An 18242-nucleotide genomic window follows, 5' to 3' on the forward strand; every position below is an offset into this window, starting at 1 on the left:
TGATCAGTATGAATAATTAGAAAATCTAATTATAGAATACAATAATTCTGAAATAAAATTAAAAATAAAAAAATTTGAGGGCAGAAAGTTGTTGTTCATCTGCTGGAATGTAAATGGAGAAAACGTCTACAACCACCATGACCTTCCCTTTTGTGCTGTAGTTATTGAAAGTAGAGTGGAACCAGATGCTTCAAATAGCACTGTGCTAAAAATCAAGAATGTGCCTTCCTCGAACATTTTAGGCAGATGCTGGTGTAGGAGAAGCTCTGTGAAACCCCATGGAGGTAATGAGACCAGGCCATCATCTTGGCCAAAACTGTTACTGTGGTTTTGGCCTTTAAGATCACTGCTCCAAGCAGAAAGATGAGGCAGTTGCTGATATCAGAGCTACCTAACTGCATCATCCCCGTCTGCTCCATGTTCCAACTCACCCTCTGTGGAGTCTGGATGGGATCAAATCCACCCTACCTTGACACAGATGCACACTCTAATCATGGCCACATCATCATCGTGTGCAACAAGGGCTCACTCAATGCCTTCTACTATGTTCTGGGATACCTGGGCCCCCTGGCCCTAGTGAGCATCACTGTGGCTCTCCTGGCCAGGAACCTGCCTAACATCTTCAAGGAAGCCAAGTTCCTGACTTCAGGATGCTGGTGTTCTGCAGTGTGTGGGTCACCTTCCTCCCTGTGTACCACAGCACCAAGGGGAAAGTCATGGTGGCCATGGAAGTCTTCTCCATCTTGGCCTCCAGTTCAGGGCTGCTGAGCTGCATCTTTGCCCCTAAGTGCTACATTATTTTCTTAAGGCCAGAGAGAAATTCTGTATATTCCTTCATACATAAAACCCATTTTTGGAGTAAGAGTACAGAGAGAATATTTAAAAAAAAACAAAAACAGAAAATCAGAGGCAGCTCATTGCCATTTATGCAGTCAAATGTCAGATTACATTGTGGGACTTATTTGAATGAACAACTGACTTGGGTTTCTAATAGTCTTGAAGTCACTAACACCTGTAACTGTCACCCTTTTCATTTGAGTTATATTTTGGAATTTTTTCTGACTCCCATTAAGTCTGGAGTTGATTATAATTTTTGTGCTTAAATTTGAGCATTTCTCAACTTTTATGTTGTATTCTCTTTCAGTTTCTCAATAGTTTTTACTAATATTTTAATATGACAACTTTTGGCATTAGATACCTATATCTCTCATTTCTTTTAACCATTTCATTATGTTTCTTTTCCTCTTCAAGGGCATATTCCTTTAATATACTAATGATAGGAAGTTTTGATAACTGGTTGTGTGTTTCTCCTCTTGACTTCCTATATCACAAAAAATTATTTTGATTAAGTCCTCTCTCCTATGGTCATTAGAATTCTAGGTTTTTCAGGTTATGTGCTACACTAAGTACATATGAATTAAAAATGACAATAAATTGAATTTTTAGAGTAACTAAATGTACAACTAATGTGCTATAGTGAGATTTTCAATCAACTTTGTTAAATTTTCTGTATTCTTGTTTAATCATTCTTTATTGATACGTAAGTCATAGATATATATTCTTTTTAAATGTTCTATGTACATCCAAATGATACATATGAAATAATTTTTGTTATATTCATCCTTGAACTTTTTAATGATTTAGTTAATATAAAAAGAAATTGTTTTATCTACCTTGCATTCATGCACTTTGTTTTATAAGGAAATTGTTATTTTTGTGGAACATTTGACCTAATTTCTTAGTTCTGTATTTGAACTTGTTGAATCTATTGCATGTGGTCTCGTAATTATAGCTTTACCTTCTATCTCCCATTATTTATAGTTTACTTGTTCCTTTTCATTTTACTGCAAATATGGTGCATGGTAATAATGTCAATAATGGTCTTATTTCTAGTACTATTTTTTCAGTGGAAATCCTCAGTATTTTGCCATGAAATATTATGTGTATATTACATTTTGAGGCCACAACTTATGACAAATAAAATATCCTTTTACATTTCTAAAATGCTCAGAATTTTAATCAAAATATAGACAAACTATTTCTTTATTTCTATTGAAGTTTTCGCTTTTCTACCACTTGTTAATTTTAGAAATATCATTAAAAATATAGAATATTTATTAGAGTAAATTAATTGTTCATGATGTGCTTTCTTTTCTGAGACTGCATTAAGCATACTTGAATTTATTTTTTGCATTTATTTTAAATAAATTAGCCAATATCTCTTTGTAGTACTGAATACTCTTTGTAGTATTGATTTTTCATTCTTACATATGCAATATAATGTCTCCTAAGTGAAGGCATGGGCTGGATCAGTGAGTGGGTGGATGGACAGATGGACTAAAGGATGAATGTATGGATGGAAGAGGGTGTTAATGGCAAAACAATTAGAGGACTCCATGGGTAAATCACCAAAAGGATTGAGTAAAAGAATAAACACAAAAATCAAATAAAAAATAATAAAGTAAACAAAATGGAGAGTTAGAAAATTTTATTTTATTGTTGTTTTTAAAAGGAAAACAATTTGTTGCTCCTCTCTGTGTTCCAAACCTTCAGAACTACAACTGTTGTTTTTGTTCTCTGCCCAACTCTCCAGAATCCTCAGTATAAGCCCTGGTCTGGCTGACTCATCTGCTGACACAAATTCATCTTCATCCAGAAACTTGTCTTCCTTTCTCTTTCTCATCTCTATGTTTTCTGTCACAACTTAAACTCAATGATTTCATTAAGAGTAATATTTAATAGAGTTTCTACAAGAACATACTAGCTTTCATTTTTGCCATGAAGGAGATCAACAGGAATCTTCACTTTTTACCCAACAATTCTCTGGGATATGAGTTCCATAATTAACATTACAGTCACTGGAGTCTAATGGAGAGTTTCTTCATTTTATACACAGGACAGAATGTGATCCCTAACTATACTTGTGGGAGAAAGAGCAAGTCTGTAACAGTACTAACAGGAACAGCATGGGCCAATGCTGCTCAAATTGGAACACTGCTAGATCTCTACAAATTTCCACAGGTGAGAGTGGGTGTGATAAGAAGGGATAAATATCAGGTTGTGTTGTCGCCCTTGTCAGGTTCCCAAACAAGCTAAAAGCACAGATTAGGTATATGCATCACACTTTTAACATTTTTATTTTTTAATAGTATGTTTGCAGGACTTAATGATTTCAGTTATCGTAGGGAGTTGGTACATGTATATAACACCTTAATTTTGTGATCTCAAAATGTACTACCATTGATTTATGGCTCACACATGTTTTGTTTGACTGCAGTAGAAAGGATGGAGAGGGGAACTCAGAATCTGGTGAATTATTTTCAAAAATAAGGCTATTGGAATTACATAAATGGGAGGAATTAAAATATGCTTCTACAATTTCCCATTTTTCCTTAATTAACTTTTAGGGTAAGGCTGTCCTTTATGTTAATCTCCACAACTCTTCCACTTTCTTTTCTTTTTAGTTTGCTTTTGGATCTTTTGACCCTGTGTAGAGTGACAATGGCCAGTTTCCTTCTCTCTCTGAGATGGCTTTGAATGACACATCTCTGGCCTTTGGCATGGTCTCCTTGATAATTTATTTCAGCTGGACGTGGGTGGGACTGATCATCACAGAAGGTCAGAAAAGTCTTCAATTCCTTTCAGATTTGAGAGGAGAGATGGACAAGAACAGAGTCTGTGTAGCATTTGTGAAAGTGATCTCAAATGCTCCTGTTTCATATGTCTCAACTGCTAAGCCACGTGATTTCCTAAGCAAAGAAATATTACCAGTAAATGCAGTTATCATTTACTTTGATTCTGTGAGTCTAAATGATATAAACTATCATGTAAGGCTATATTTATTGACATGCAGAGTGGATCACAAACTCAGAATGGCATGCTGATATGGCTGGGAGAAACTTGACCTTTGATTCTTTCCATCCATGGGACTCTGATTTTTTCACAACACCATGAGATTTCTTGATTTAAAAATTTCATCCAAACTATTAACCCCTAAACATAACCAGAAGATACTTTCCTCACTCTGTATTGGTTCCAGAATTTCCATTGTTTGTTTTCTGATTCTGTCTGTTCTTTCAAGGACTGTACACCTAATGCCTCTTTGGCATGGTTGCCTATGAATCATTTTGACTTGGCCATGAGTGATAGGAGCTACAACATATACAATTCTGTGTATGCTATGGCCTATGCCCTCCAGAAGATGCTTCTCCCACAAGTTCAAATGGAACCAGTTGGAAATGAGAATGCAGTGCTGTTTTCCCTTTGCCAGGTAATGTCCTTTTCACTGGATGGCACACCCTGTTATTAAGGTCCTTTTAAAGGTATTCCTTAGGTGCTCCAAGCAATGAAAGAACCTTCTCAGTAATACAGGAGAGTCTGCAATAATTTCATTGTTGAGCTACACTTTGACCTGGGAATGAGTCAAAAACCATTGCTTTGGTTCCATAAAATGCCAATACTCTGCATCTCTTGCTTTAAAGTTTAAAAATTTAAATTTTACCCATGCAGTGATTAAAGTTCCATTATGAAACAAGGATAAGGGACAATAAGGAGGTTTCCCACATTCAGAATTTTGCACTTAAATCTTGAGATAAGTTATCAAAAGAATGTTGTGTCTCTTTCAGCTGCATGCCTTTCTGAAGGACCTCCAGTTTAACAATCCTGCTGGAGACCAAGTGAATTTAGACAAGAAAAGTAAAGTGGATGCAATGTATGATAGTCTCAACTTTTGGAATTTTCCAGAAGGTCCTAGATTTAGGGTGAAAATAGGAGAGTTTTCGCCTCATGTTCCATTTGGACAACAATAGTCTTTATCTGAGGACACAGTAGAGTGGACCACAGGAATTACAGAGGTATGTTGGAGCTAAACATGATGCATTTAATTAAACATAAATAACATAAATTAAACATAAATAAAACATAAATAAAAATCTTATTTTGTATTTTGCACCTTACCCTTGGTCAGGACATTGTCATACACAGAAATTTAAATTTTCAATGTAAAGAATTTTTCATATTTACTCCCTTTGTGGTGAATGGGAAAGAAACACTTTTTCTTAATCATATTTTTGTAATTATTCATGGTTCCTATCATTAAATAAAAATGGCATTCAAGGAAATATTTGAATTTATGTATTTATACAAATTAAGTTTATTACTCTTCTTTGTGAAGAATTAAGTAAAACTCTAAGAAATTACTAGCAATATATGATTTTCCTCAGACTCCCCACTCTATAGCAGTGAAAGTCATAATCCTGGGTTTAGGAAATCCTCTCAGGAAGGAAAGGCTTCCTGTTGTTTTGATTGTATCCCTTGCCCAGAAAATGAGATTGCCAATCAGAAAGATGAGTGCATGCTTATAGACAAACTTTCCACCTCTCTTGTGTCTCCCATCTATCCATAAAATGAAAAAAAAACCTGAAGAGTAGAATAAATGTAAAATTTCATCTTTTATTTAGCAATCTCATCATACTCCATATCCATATGCTGTGAAAAAAATTCTATGTCCTCTGGGGTACGCACTTTGATTCCTTTTTCTTTTTCTTTTCTTTTTTTTTTTTTTTTTGCTGTAGATGGAATGCAGGGAAGGTCTACCACTGAGCTACATCCCAAACTTGTTTACGTTGTGTTTTAAGATAGTGTCTTACTAAGTTGCCCAGGCTGGCCTCAAACATGAGATACTTTCGGCTCAGCTACCTGAGAAATGGCAATTATAGGTTAGTGCAACCACACCTGGCATCTTTATTTTGTTAAATTCCTTGTGGATTTGTTGATACACATCTATAATCCCAGAAGTCTAGGAAGCTTAGTCAGGAGGTTCACAAGTTTGAGCTCAGCCTGAAGCTGAATCAGGATGAAGCCTGATTTACTCAGATCCTGTATCAATTTTTTAAAAAAATCAGGGAATGGTAAGCAACAACAACTCAGATTTTCCAAGATTCAGAATACAGTTGTTGGAAAAAAATAATTTGAGGAAGAAAATTAAAAATAGGGTAGTATATCCCTGGGAACCAGGAAGGATCTGATAGGAAAATTAAAACCTACAGAGAAATGGAGGAGACAGAGCACAACTAGAAGAAAGGAAGTCTGTATTTTCTCCCTCGATCTTGGCTCCTGAATCACAAGAGAGAAAGATTGAATCTATAGGAACAAAGGGAAAGCATACGACTCTAGAGGAGCCCTGCAGTGAACCAGCAGATGCTGTGACCTGAAACAGCTGGACAGTGACTCCAGTCCCAGTGCCAGCCATACCTCTGGAGACAGTGCTTGGCTGGCTGACATTCTGGGGAAGGGTGGATTTATGAAGCTAGATCTCAGAGAAGCTATGGAATGGTTTCACTTCAGAGCTCCCATGTTATATTCCCACAGTGACTGAGTAAGAGACAGCCACGGAAGACAGCTCTGGTCAAAGAGCCAAGATCAGGCTAGCAAGAGAACCTCTGAGGGGTTTAAGCTAAAGGACAAAGGCTAAAGCCTTTTCTCATTTAACTATACATAGTAACACATAAACATGTGTAATGTATACTTTGTCTTTAAAATACATTTATCTTCAACCCCCATGGTTTGATAAGTAATATTCTCAATTGCAGACACATTATAATTTGTTTTAATATCTTCTACAAACCACACATTGTTGAAGAGTACATTTCTTAAACTACAAGCATGTAGTAACTGAGGTTTTGGGTGTATTTTTCTCTTTACATGTACATGGAGAATACATATAAAAATACAGTGCCATATTCCAAATCAGTAAAAAAAAATACCTAAATTAACTACATGGTGTATTATATAATCAGTCTTAATATATTTCACAACAAATATAAAATTATGCTGATTGTGAAATTTAAACACATTGCAAAAATAAATCAGAAAATGTGCATTAGAGAGGGAATTCTATTATTTCATGATTTATTGTCCTAAATTCATCTATTCTAAAGTGGTGTTTATGATACTGAATATTTCAATATTGAATTGTACCTATTATACACCATTTCAAGCCCTATCTCCATATCCTTTTTTATAATCACCTTGAATCTCATTTTCCATACTTCACATAGTATAAAAGTTTGAATATGCCATTTTTTTAATAATTATATCAAAAATTAATTTTACCTTCATGCTTTAGATATAACACTTATGCTACAACCTCTGTGAAAAAGTTCATGATACTCTTAAAACATGTTAATATAATAAGTTATTAAGGCCCTAGAAAAAGGAGACAAAAAAGCAAAACAAAAAATAGTATTTTTGGAAAATGGAGAATTTATACAAATAAACAGAAAATATTTCATATAAAAATATAGTATGAATGATTTCATATCAATACCTGAAAATTAACTTGAAATTTTCATATTCTCAATAAAAACAACAAAAGTGTTCTAAGAAAAACATGAAAAATCTCCATAGTACCATATCTACTAACAAGTTTGAACTTATAGTTCAATATATTCTCACAATTTTTATGGTGATTAAAGACTCATGGGTGAATTTTATAAGCGTTAAATACCATTCAAATACTAATACACTCAAAATTCTTCAGAAAAAATAAAATGTGGAAAATACAATTCATTTTATGAGAATAGCTAAAGTTTGGAACCTATTGGCAACAATGTCATTGAAAGAACAAATTTCACAATTCACTTTTCATCTTGAAGTAAATTGAAATTGTAATTCAAATTGAAAACTGTATTCTAACTGTATTTCTAATTGTTCTCTTTAGTGTACTCTAAATCATAGCAAACTTGGATTATGGAACATAAGTCATATACTATTTTCTTGGAAAATATAAATCAACTAAATGACTGAAGAACAAAAAGTAATAATTATTCTTACAAAATTATAAATAAAAGGAACTGAGATCAGTAATTGGTATTGCAGAATCTAAAGGAAATATCATAGCTTGTGGTTCAATGTTAAAGCAAGAATGAGACAAAAATTCTTGATGTGATCATTTCTACAAGACATTACACTTGCATATATAGCCAAAGTAATATTGTCACACACACAAAAAATAAAACCAAAAATGTACTGGGAAGTCTTTATCATAGCTGCTATTATTTTCCAGTGCTGGTAATGTGTAAGAAAAAGTGATAATAATTAATAATTTTATTTAGTACTCAAAAAATTTGAGTATAATATTAAAAATCCACGCCTACATCTCACCCATAAAGGATTCACAGTGAAATTTAAATTTATACTTTAATATGAAACACCTAATGATAAATCCTTTAAATGTTTGGAAAGATAAAACCAAGAAGTTATAGAAAAGCACTTATAAAAATCAAAATAAAATACAGTAGTACATTGGTTCAAGAACTTAATTTGCTCCACATTTCTGGGGAAGATGGCCATTGTCATGTTCTTCATCCTTCATAGAATTCACAAACAGAAGCAAAATTCTACCTAACACTTCTGTTCACCAACCAGCAACCTGCTTGACACATTCAATGAAGCCAAGTTCCTAACCTTGAACACCCTGAACACCAGCATGCTGGTGTTCTGTGGTGTGTGGGTCACCTTCCTCCCTGTGTACCACAGCACCAAGGGGAAAGTCATGGTGGCCATGGAGGTCTACTCCATCTTGGCCTCCAATGCAGGGCTGCTAGGCTGCATCTTTGGTGCAAACTGCTACATTATTTTGTTAAGATCAGACAGGCATACTCTTCCTAGGTTCAAATGTAAAACACATTCTGGAAGAAAAACAGTCTTCAGTTAAAATATTCTTTTACTAAAATACATCAAGTTTCTGCACCATTTTCCAGTCTTATATTTGATCACAGTATGGGATTTACTGTAATAAAGGAGTGTTAACTCCTTTCTCTAATACACTTACATCTGTAACTATCTGTAATTATCATATTTTTCAATTGGAATTTTACTCTAGATTTTTGTTCCATTGATTCTTCAACCAATCTTATTATTTGTGTTCAATTTTGATTATACTATTCCTTATTTTGTTCTCATCTTGAATTTCTCAACTACTTTTATAAATTTAATCCACTAAATTTTATGTATGGATCAATGTCCCAGAGGCTATTTTGGAAGAATTTTCCTCACATAAGGTTTTTAGTATTCCAGAAATTGTTTGTCATATGTAATAGCAAAAAGTCTTGAATTTAAGGTGACAAGATGTTAAATTTTTATTTTAACTTTTTAGTAAATAAACTTGTTAGTAATAGTGATTTTTCCTATACATGGTTGTATGACTCTTTCCATGTACCTTTGTGCAATAATCCTTCATTAGTATTAATCATGTATTTACATATATAGTTCTTGTTTTATACACATTTTAAATATAGATCTGTGGGGAAGAGATATCATGCTGCCTGTCTGGCTGCACTGTTGGAGTACAGAAAGGGGGCTTGATAGCCAGGGAGCTATCTGTAGCAAACTGTCCTAGTCAACTGGGGTGCAAGGAGGAGCAAGGAGGAGCAAAGGGGAGCAAGAAAGAAGGCCAATCTTCTGCTGGCCGAGCCACAAAGCCCCTCAGGCTGGCAGGAAAAGAATGAGTCAGGTGTTTGTACTATCACCAATTCACGGAGCCTGCATGTCACTTTCCAGTGACTGAAATAGTATTCCCATTCAAACTAAGACAGTCCTGTAGCGAAACTTAAATTCTACTTTATTATGACGGCTCAAATCCACCTTTGCCCAGTTACCAAAGATTGTGACCCATACATTTCTTATGAAAACCGATTTTCTTTTGCTAAGATTTTTTTTTTTTTTTGAAAACGGGAACATATACATGGCAACTGCAAGAGAAATCTACTAGTTAACCATATCAAATGTGACAATAAACTTTCTTTACAAGCAAGGTAATTTCTGCAAATGTCATGATCAGCAATCAGCACCAGGGGCATTTCAGTAAAGAAAAGTGAGGCTAAGACCTGAGGCCAGTCAGGCTTTTCCCCACTTAGCACTATGCTGGGTACCAGAGCTGGGAACCAGAGATAAGAAACAGTGAAGAATTAGAGGCAAAGAACTTCAACTGCAGGTATCCACAGATAACATCAGTGCAAACTACAAAACAGGACAGTATTTTTAGCTTTCAGGAAAACCATTTCAGTAACTACTTCCAGAAAACTGAGCAAACACATGAAGCACTCAGTATACTAAAACCAACCACTGCTGTTTATTAGCAACTTGAAGTCAAACATATGCTGAATGCCTCCTATGTTCGGCGCAGGTGGCGGAAGGTCAATCAAATACCCTTGCACTGCCAGGAGAGTCCCAGGAGGACGACACTAAGCCTGGGGTTGTGATCAGAGATTCCAATCACAGGTTCTTAAAGTCTGTATTTCAGCGTTTTGCACCCGGAATGCAAGACCCAAAAAGCACTGCGCAAGCGCAGTGGCGCAGGGCTTGCACTAGCAGGCCATCTTCCCATTGGCCGTGCGTTCCGAGGGCTCAGGCGCAGTGGTGAGGGAGGGTGGCAACAACGTGGTTCGCACCACTCCGAGGCGACACTGAGGAGGCGCGTGATTCCAGTTCAGCTTACGGTTGAGCTTACGGTTCAATTTACGGGATCTCTCACAGCACTGGACCTGGAGCAGCAGTCCTGCTCTGGGGGAGGAAGGTGAGTGAAACGCTTCGCAGTGGCAGAGCTGAGGGCACGGAAATGGGGTAGAGGAAGGTCAGACCCACCCCGGTGTAGGTGATCCTGAGGGGCTGCAAGAGGGAGCTGGGCTTGTGGAAGCGAGGGGCCAGTCCTGTCGGGCGCGGGGCGGGGCCTCATGATGGACGGGCGATAGGCCAATGAGGGAAAGGTGCGGGCCCGGGAGGGCGGCGACTCCGGAGAACTGGCCTGGGGAGTAGCAGAGACCGGTCTCCTCCCCTGCTGCCTGAACTGGAACAAGTCACTTTTCTGAGTCTCAGCTTCTTCACCTGTGAAAGACCTCATGGAAATACAAGCCACACAAAGTTGTTGCCATTAAGGACTGGTGCTTGAACTCGATATTCAACTCGTGGCCCCTCCTTACCCGTACCTGTGAAGAACAGAAACCTCTGGCTATAGCCCTATATCTAGCTGGCTACATACTTATTAATCAGAATCGTATTAAATGCCCAGAAGATGCTAAAGCCCCTAGTTCAGAGACCTGGAAGCAGAGAAGAGCAAGACAGGAAAAGAAGATACCTTCTTTTATTTAGCTTATATTCCCCCAGTGAGAAAGAATAATGAATAAAATAGGTTCAGACAGTGCTAAGAGCTATGAAGAAATTAAGTACAGGTTAGGGTGATAAAGGTACGACCTAAAGCAGAATGTGTGCATGGTGTGTGTGCCTCTGTGTGTGTATTCATGTTCATGATGTGAGTTGGAATATATTGGACACTATCAGGTGGCCAAATTGGGGATGGAAGGTGAGCTGAGGCCTGAGTACTGGGTCATTCTTTCCCAGGCAGGGGAACCAGCAATTACATGGCCCAGGCTGATTAGGTCAGGCTTAATAACTGGTCAAAGTGTGTGTAGGCTGACCAGTGAGCTACCTTTAAAGAGAAGCAATGCTCAACAGTCTTTGTCTTGGGATTGAGAACCAAAAATTACTTAAAGAACTTTTACTTAGCGGAGGTGATTGAAGAGGCCATGTGCCTGCTAAATATCTGGGTAATGAGAACATAGGAGTGAGCTGAGGAAGTCAGATTGGGGCTCTGTCTCACAGCTGACTGGACAGCAGAATGATCATCCATGGTATTTTCTTACTGGTGAGATCTCTGGCGCTGTCTTAAAGGTTGAGCTAGCGGCCTTCTCACCTGCAAGAAACCCCATCCTGCCAGTGACGTGTTTCTGACTTTCCCAGAGTCTCAGTTAATTTTTCAGTGTGTATCATTTCAGTAAATACCTCTTTTACTTCAACAAGAGCTCCTGCAGCTACATGAACTTGGTGAAAGCGAAGCCATATAGACCTAGTTTGAAGGGCTGATTTTCCTCTTAGTTGTAACTTTGAGCAGTGACTTACTTTATTCTGTCCCCTCCCTCCCATGTGCTGTAGAGTGAACCTAAGGCTTTTTACAGGTGAGTGTTCCACTGCTGAGCCACTGCTCCAGCCAGCAATTATTTAATTTCTTTGTTAAAAATTAATTAATTTTATTGGTACATTTTAGAGATACGTAAGGATAACACATCATATGGAATTTGTACCTGTACATGATGTATCTTGATTCATTTTTCCACTTTCTCTCCCCTCCATTCACCCCTTTTCCCCTCCTTATTTACAAAAGATTTGTTTCCTTGTTTCCATTTTTTCCCTCTATTCCCTTTTCTTCCTTTTCCTTTCCTTCAATTCCCCCCTTTCCCTCTCTAGCTCCCCTTCCCATTTGAACATTTTCTTCCTATTTCATAATATCTATTATACATTTTGGTCCTTATTTATACTTTCAGTTTATAAAACCAGAGAAACCATTTGATATTTGGACATGTGAATCCAATTTATTTTACTTAAGAGTATGGTCTCAAGGTGCATCCATTTAGCTATAAATGTCCCACGTTTATCCTTTACAGTAGAGTATACTTCATTGTATAAGAAAACCACATCTTCTTTATCCATTCATCATTTGGGCATTTGGGTTGTTTCTAAGATTTTGCTATTACAAACTGTTCTGCTACAAACATCAGAGTATGTATGACTGTGGTATGATGCTTTTAATTCTTTCAGAAAGATACCAAGAAGGGGAATAGTTGGGTCAAATGGAACCTCTAGTTTTAGTTTTTTAAGGAATATCCACACTGATTTCCACAGTGGTTGCAGCAGTCTACACTCCTACCAGCAGTGGAGAAGGGTTTCTTTTCCCCCACATCCCGACCAACATTAGTTATTATTTGATTTCTTTATACTAGCCATTCTTTATGGAGTGAGATGGATTCTCAGTGTTATTTTAATTTGCATCTCTGAAGTGACCAGTGACGTTGAACATTTTTTCACATATTTATTTGCCGTTTCTCCTTCTTGAGAAGGTCCTTTTCATTTCAGATACCCATTTTTGGACTGGGTCTTTAAACTTGGGAATGAGTTCTTTATATACTCTAGATATTAGTCCTTTGTCTGAGGAACAGCTGACAAAAGTATTTCCCACTCTGTGGGTTATCTCTTCACTCTGTTAGTAGTTTCTTTTGATGTGCAAAAGGTTTTTAATAAGATGAGATCCCAGTTGTTGATCTTTGCGGTATTTCTTGTGAAATAAGGGTTTTGTTCATAAAGGTTTTTGTCCCAACACCTAGCTCTTCAAGAGTTCTATGTATTCTGCCTTCCAGTAGATGTGGTGTTCTGTTTTAATATTTAGATCCTTGATTCAATTTGATTTTAGTTAGTGCATGATGAGAGATAATGGGTCTAATTGTAGCCTTTGACATGTGGAAAGCTAGTATTTCCACCACCATATATTGAAGAGGCTGTCTTTCTTTCAGTGAAGGTGTTTGGCCCCTTTGTCAAAGGTAAGGTGGCTGAGTATGTTTGGAGTTGTTTCTGTATCTTGTAGTCTATTTCATTGATTCCCATCCCCCCCACCCCCAGTACCATGCTATTCTTATCACTGTAGCTTTGTAGTATAATTTCAAGTCAGGGATTATGATGCCCCCTGCCTTGGCTTTGTTGCCCAGAATTGCTTTTGCTATGCTAGGTCTTTTCTGGTTCCAAATGAATTTTAGGATTGTCTTCTCTAATTCTGTGAGATATGCTATTGGTATTTTGATTGGCATTGCATTAAATCTATCCAACAATTTTGGGAATATGGCCATTTTCACTGTATTGGTTCTTCCTACCCAAGAACAAGTGATATCTTTACATTTTCTGATCTTCTTTTTCACAGTACTGTAGTTTTCAATATCAATGTTTTTACTTCATTAGATGGATTACAAGATATTTCATTTTGGGGGATGCTATTGTAAAACATGTTGTTTTCCTAATTTCTCTCTCAATGAATTTATTATTTGTGTACAGGAATCCTGTCGATTTTTTTAGTCTTGACTTTGTGTCCAGAATTTGTGCTATTGAACTTGTTTATTCAATATAGAATCTTTTGGTGTATTTTTTTGGTGTCTTCTATGTAGATTATCGTGTCATCTGCAAATAATGATAATATAATTTTTCCTTTCCTGTCCATATTCCTTGTATTTCTTTTTCTTATCTAATTGCTCTGGCTAATGTTTCCAGAACTATATTGAATAGAAGTGGTGATAGTGGACATCCTTGTCTTGTTGCTGACTTTAGAGTGAGACCTTTCAGTTTTTGTCCATTTAATATGATGTTGGCTATTGGTTTGCCACAGATGACTTTTATCAGATTGAGATAATGACAGTGTATTCCAGTTTTTTGGAAGGATTTTATCATGAATGAATGGGTATTGAACTTTATGAAATGGTTTTTCTGTGCTTTTGAGATTATTATATAGTTTAAATCATTTGCTGTTAATATGGTGTATTACATTTATTGATTTCCATATTTTCAACCATGTCTGCATCCCTGGGTTGAATCCTGCTTGTTCATGATGTATAATTTTCTTGATGATATGCTGCATTCTGATCACTTCTCAGCCTTTTGGCTAAGATCAAGTGATATGCTGCATTCTGTTTGCCTGTATCTTATTTAGGATTTTTGCATCTATATTCATTAGAGAGATTGGCCAGTAGTTCTCTTTTTTGGTTGGATCCTTCACTAGTTTGGGTATTAGGTTAATGTTTGCTTCCAGGAATCACTTTGGGAGTATTACTTCCCTTTCAATTTCATTAAAGAGTTTAAGGAGTAGTGGCATTAGATCTCTTCTAAATTTCTTGTAGAATTCAGCAGTTAATCCATCAGGACATGGAGTCTTTTCTTTGTTGGTAGGTTTTCAATTACATCATCAATTTCATTGACTGATATTGGGTTATTTAAAATCTTTATATCTTCTTGATTCAGTTTTGGTAATTCATATATACATAGGAATCTGTCCATTTCTTCTGTGTTTTCCATCTTATTGGAATATAGGTTTGCAAAGTAGCAGGATCCGTTGTGATTTCACCCTTTTCATTTCTAATTGCATGGATTTGAGTCTTGCTTCCTTTTTTTGATAAGGTTGGATAATGGTTTGTCAAATTTATTTAATCTTAAAAACAGAACCAACTCTTCGATTCATTGATTCTTTGTATCATTTTCTTAGTCTCAGTTGCATTCATTTCTGCTCTAATCTTTTTCTTTTTTCAGGTACTGGGGATCAAACTCAGAACCTTGTGTTTGCTAAGCAGGCACAGCGCTACTGAGCTACATTCCCAGCCCTCTGCTCTAATCTTTATAATTTCTTCCCTTTTATAAGCTTTAGGCTTGACTTGCTATTCTTTTTCTAGAAACTTGAGGTTAAGCATTAGATTATTTATTTGAACTTGTTTTGTTTTTCTGAAGTGGGAATTTACTGCTATAAATATCCATGGTAGGACAGTTTTCTTGCATCCCATAAGTTCCACTGTGTTGTAGTGTTTTATTGGCATGAACTTTTTTTTAGATAGGTTCTCACTATGTAGCTGACCTTGGCTGACCTTGAACTCACTATGTAGCTCAGGCTGACCTCAAACTCCTGGGATCCTCCTGCCTCAGCCTCCCTCAAGTACTGAATTTACAGGTGTGCACCACCACACCTAGCATTTGCTATTATCATTTAATTGTAGAAACTGTCTGATTTCTCCTTTAATTTCATCTGTGACTCATTGGTTGTTCAGGAAAGTATTACTGAATTTCAGTGTGTTTATGTGGTTTCTTTTGCCACTTATTTCTAATTTCATTGCACTATGGGCTGATAATATGCATGGAATAATTTCAATTTCTTTTCATTTACTTAAGCATATTCTATGAGCTAGTATATGGTCTGTTTTGGAAAACATCCCATGTGCAGCTAAGAAGAATGTGTATTCTGATGTTGTGGCTGGAACACTCTGTAGAGATCTACTACGTCCATTTGTTCAAAAGTTTGGTTCAGTTTTGGTATTTCTTAGTTGAATTTTTGTTTAGTTGATCTGTCTATTTGTGACAGTAGGGTATTGAGGTCCACCATTACAATTATTTAGTGCTTATTTGATTTTTCATATTCATTAACATCTGTTTAATATAGTCGGGTGTGCTGGTATTTGGTGCATATATATTTGTGATTGTTATCTCTTCCTCTGGGATTATTCTCTTTACAAATATATGGTGACCTTCTTTATCTCTCTTCATCAGTGGTGGCTTAAAATTCACTTTCTGCACATAGAATAGCTACCCTTGCTTTTTTCTGTGTTCCTATTTCATGGAGTATTGTTTTCCATCCTTTGATTTTTCAGTCTATGAATTTCTTTCTTTTTTTTTTGTATTAAATTCTTTTACTGGTACATTGTAGGTATACAACACAATTACATTTCTCATTGGGAATTGTACTTTTACATAATGCATCTTGGTTCTTATTTTTCCCCATTCCTAGCCCTCCCTTCACGCCCTCCATCCTTCCCTATTTACAAAGACTTTATTTCCATTTTTTCCATTTCTATGAATTTCTTTTTGAGTTAAATGTGTTTCTTTTATGCAGCATTCTGTTGGATCTTGTTTCTTGATCCATTCTGCCAATCTGTTTCTTTTGATTGGTGAATTGAGACCCTTTATATTGATGGTTATAAATGATATGTATTGAGTTATCCTTGTCATGTTATTTTCTTGTTGTTGGTTCCCTTCTTTCTGCTGTTTAATTACTTGCCTTGCCTTGTGGATTCATTCTATTGGGGTTCATGGAGTTGTACTCTCAATTATCTCTTTCTAGAATGTGCTTCAGAACATTTTGGAGTGCTCCTTTGGTGGCCATGAATTTCCTCGAGTGTTGTTTGTCATGGAAATATCTTATTTATCCATCAATTTTGAAAGACAGTTTTGTGGGTTTCATCAATCTGAGTTGGAGTGTGTTTTCTATTAGGGCTTGAAATAATTCACTCCAAGCTCTCCATGACTTAAGAGCTTGTGTTATGAGGTCTGCCATAATTCTAATGGACTTCCCTTTATAAGTAATTTGTTTCTTTTCTCTAACTTCTTTTAATGTTCTGTTCTTGTTTTGAATTTCTAGAATCTTGACTATTATATTGCTTGTTGTTGATTTATTTTGATCATGGCTAATTGGAGTTCTATATGCTTCATTTATCTGTATGTCAAATTATTTTTACATGGTTGGGAAGTTTTCTGCCATTACTTCTGTGAACAGGTTTTTTTATGTTATCCCTCCTATCTCTTGCTTTTTCATTGACTCCAGTCAATCTTATGGTATTCTTCTTTGCAACATCTAGCAACTGTTGGCTTGATTTTTCATGGTCCCTTGCTATTTTTAAGAAATCTTTCTTTTCATGATTGCTAACAGAAATCTTGTCTTCTAGATCTGACATTGTCTACACATTGGTTCATTCTGCTGCATATACTTTCAGTGGAATTTTTAATCTCCTGGATAATTGAATCCATTTCATGGATTCCATTTCTTTCCTCAATTGGGCATTCATGGTTTTCATCATTTTCCTAAGCTCCTTTATTTTTTTTTATCTATATCTTCTCTAGCTTCACTAATCATGAACTTCATTATGCCATCATCTCTGAAATTATCTGAGAAATTATTTCTGACTTGATTTTTTTCTAAAACCTCACTCATTTGCTTTGTTCCTTCCACTGATACCACTTTAAAGAGTCCGAGTGGGGCAGGGGATTTAGCTCAGTGGTTCTGCCACCTGCCTGGAAAGCACAAGGTCCTGAGTTTGATCCTCAGTACCAAAAAAAGAGTCCAGGATGGGTTTTGAATTGTTCCACCTCATTGTCCCCTGAGTTTGCCTTTGGTGAGCTGGTAATCTAGGAATGCATCTTGATTTCATGCCTTCTCATTTTTTTTTTCTTTTTTCTTTTTTTGGTTTAATTCCTGCATTGATGCTTGTAAATTCTTTATGTTAGGTATCTTTATTGCTAATATCAAGAACCCTTAAAAAATGACTACTTCTCAAAGATGTTTTCCAGATGTAGCTGGCTTTTCCATTTTGATTCTGTTGCAATATTGTACCTCTTCAATATATTGGGGATGAGAAATTGCTGCCTATTTGTCCTAGCCCCTGATTTTTTTGGCATTTGCCTATAGTATTTTTTGTGACCTCAGGCAATCTTAGTGATGGCATACAAAGAACAACTGATTAGAACAATTGTCACTTTGGCTAAAGTAGTACAATCAGTAGTAATAATAACATTAAATACAGCCTGGAGAATGACAAACTGTGGTAACTATTAATTTG

At 36.2% G+C, this 18242-nt stretch overlaps 1 protein-coding gene across 3 annotated transcripts in view; it reads left to right on the forward strand.

Moving 5' to 3' along the window:
* The first annotated feature begins 10429 nt into the window (after positions 1-10429).
* The window catches only part of LOC101701163 (uncharacterized), a 44998-nt gene continuing 37185 nt past the window's right edge, over positions 10430-18242 (forward strand). For all 3 annotated transcript variants that reach the window (XR_015448400.1, XR_015448401.1, XM_087204046.1), the window contains exon 1: positions 10430-10576. The gene's annotated coding sequence lies outside the window, so the exon portion shown is untranslated. The remainder of the gene's footprint in view (positions 10577-18242) is intronic.

This window comes from Heterocephalus glaber, unplaced genomic scaffold, assembly GCF_053883595.1.
Source record: "Heterocephalus glaber isolate CG9 unplaced genomic scaffold, H.glaber_assembly_v1.0 deba00001859, whole genome shotgun sequence".
NCBI classification, from domain to species: domain Eukaryota; kingdom Metazoa; phylum Chordata; class Mammalia; order Rodentia; family Bathyergidae; genus Heterocephalus; species Heterocephalus glaber.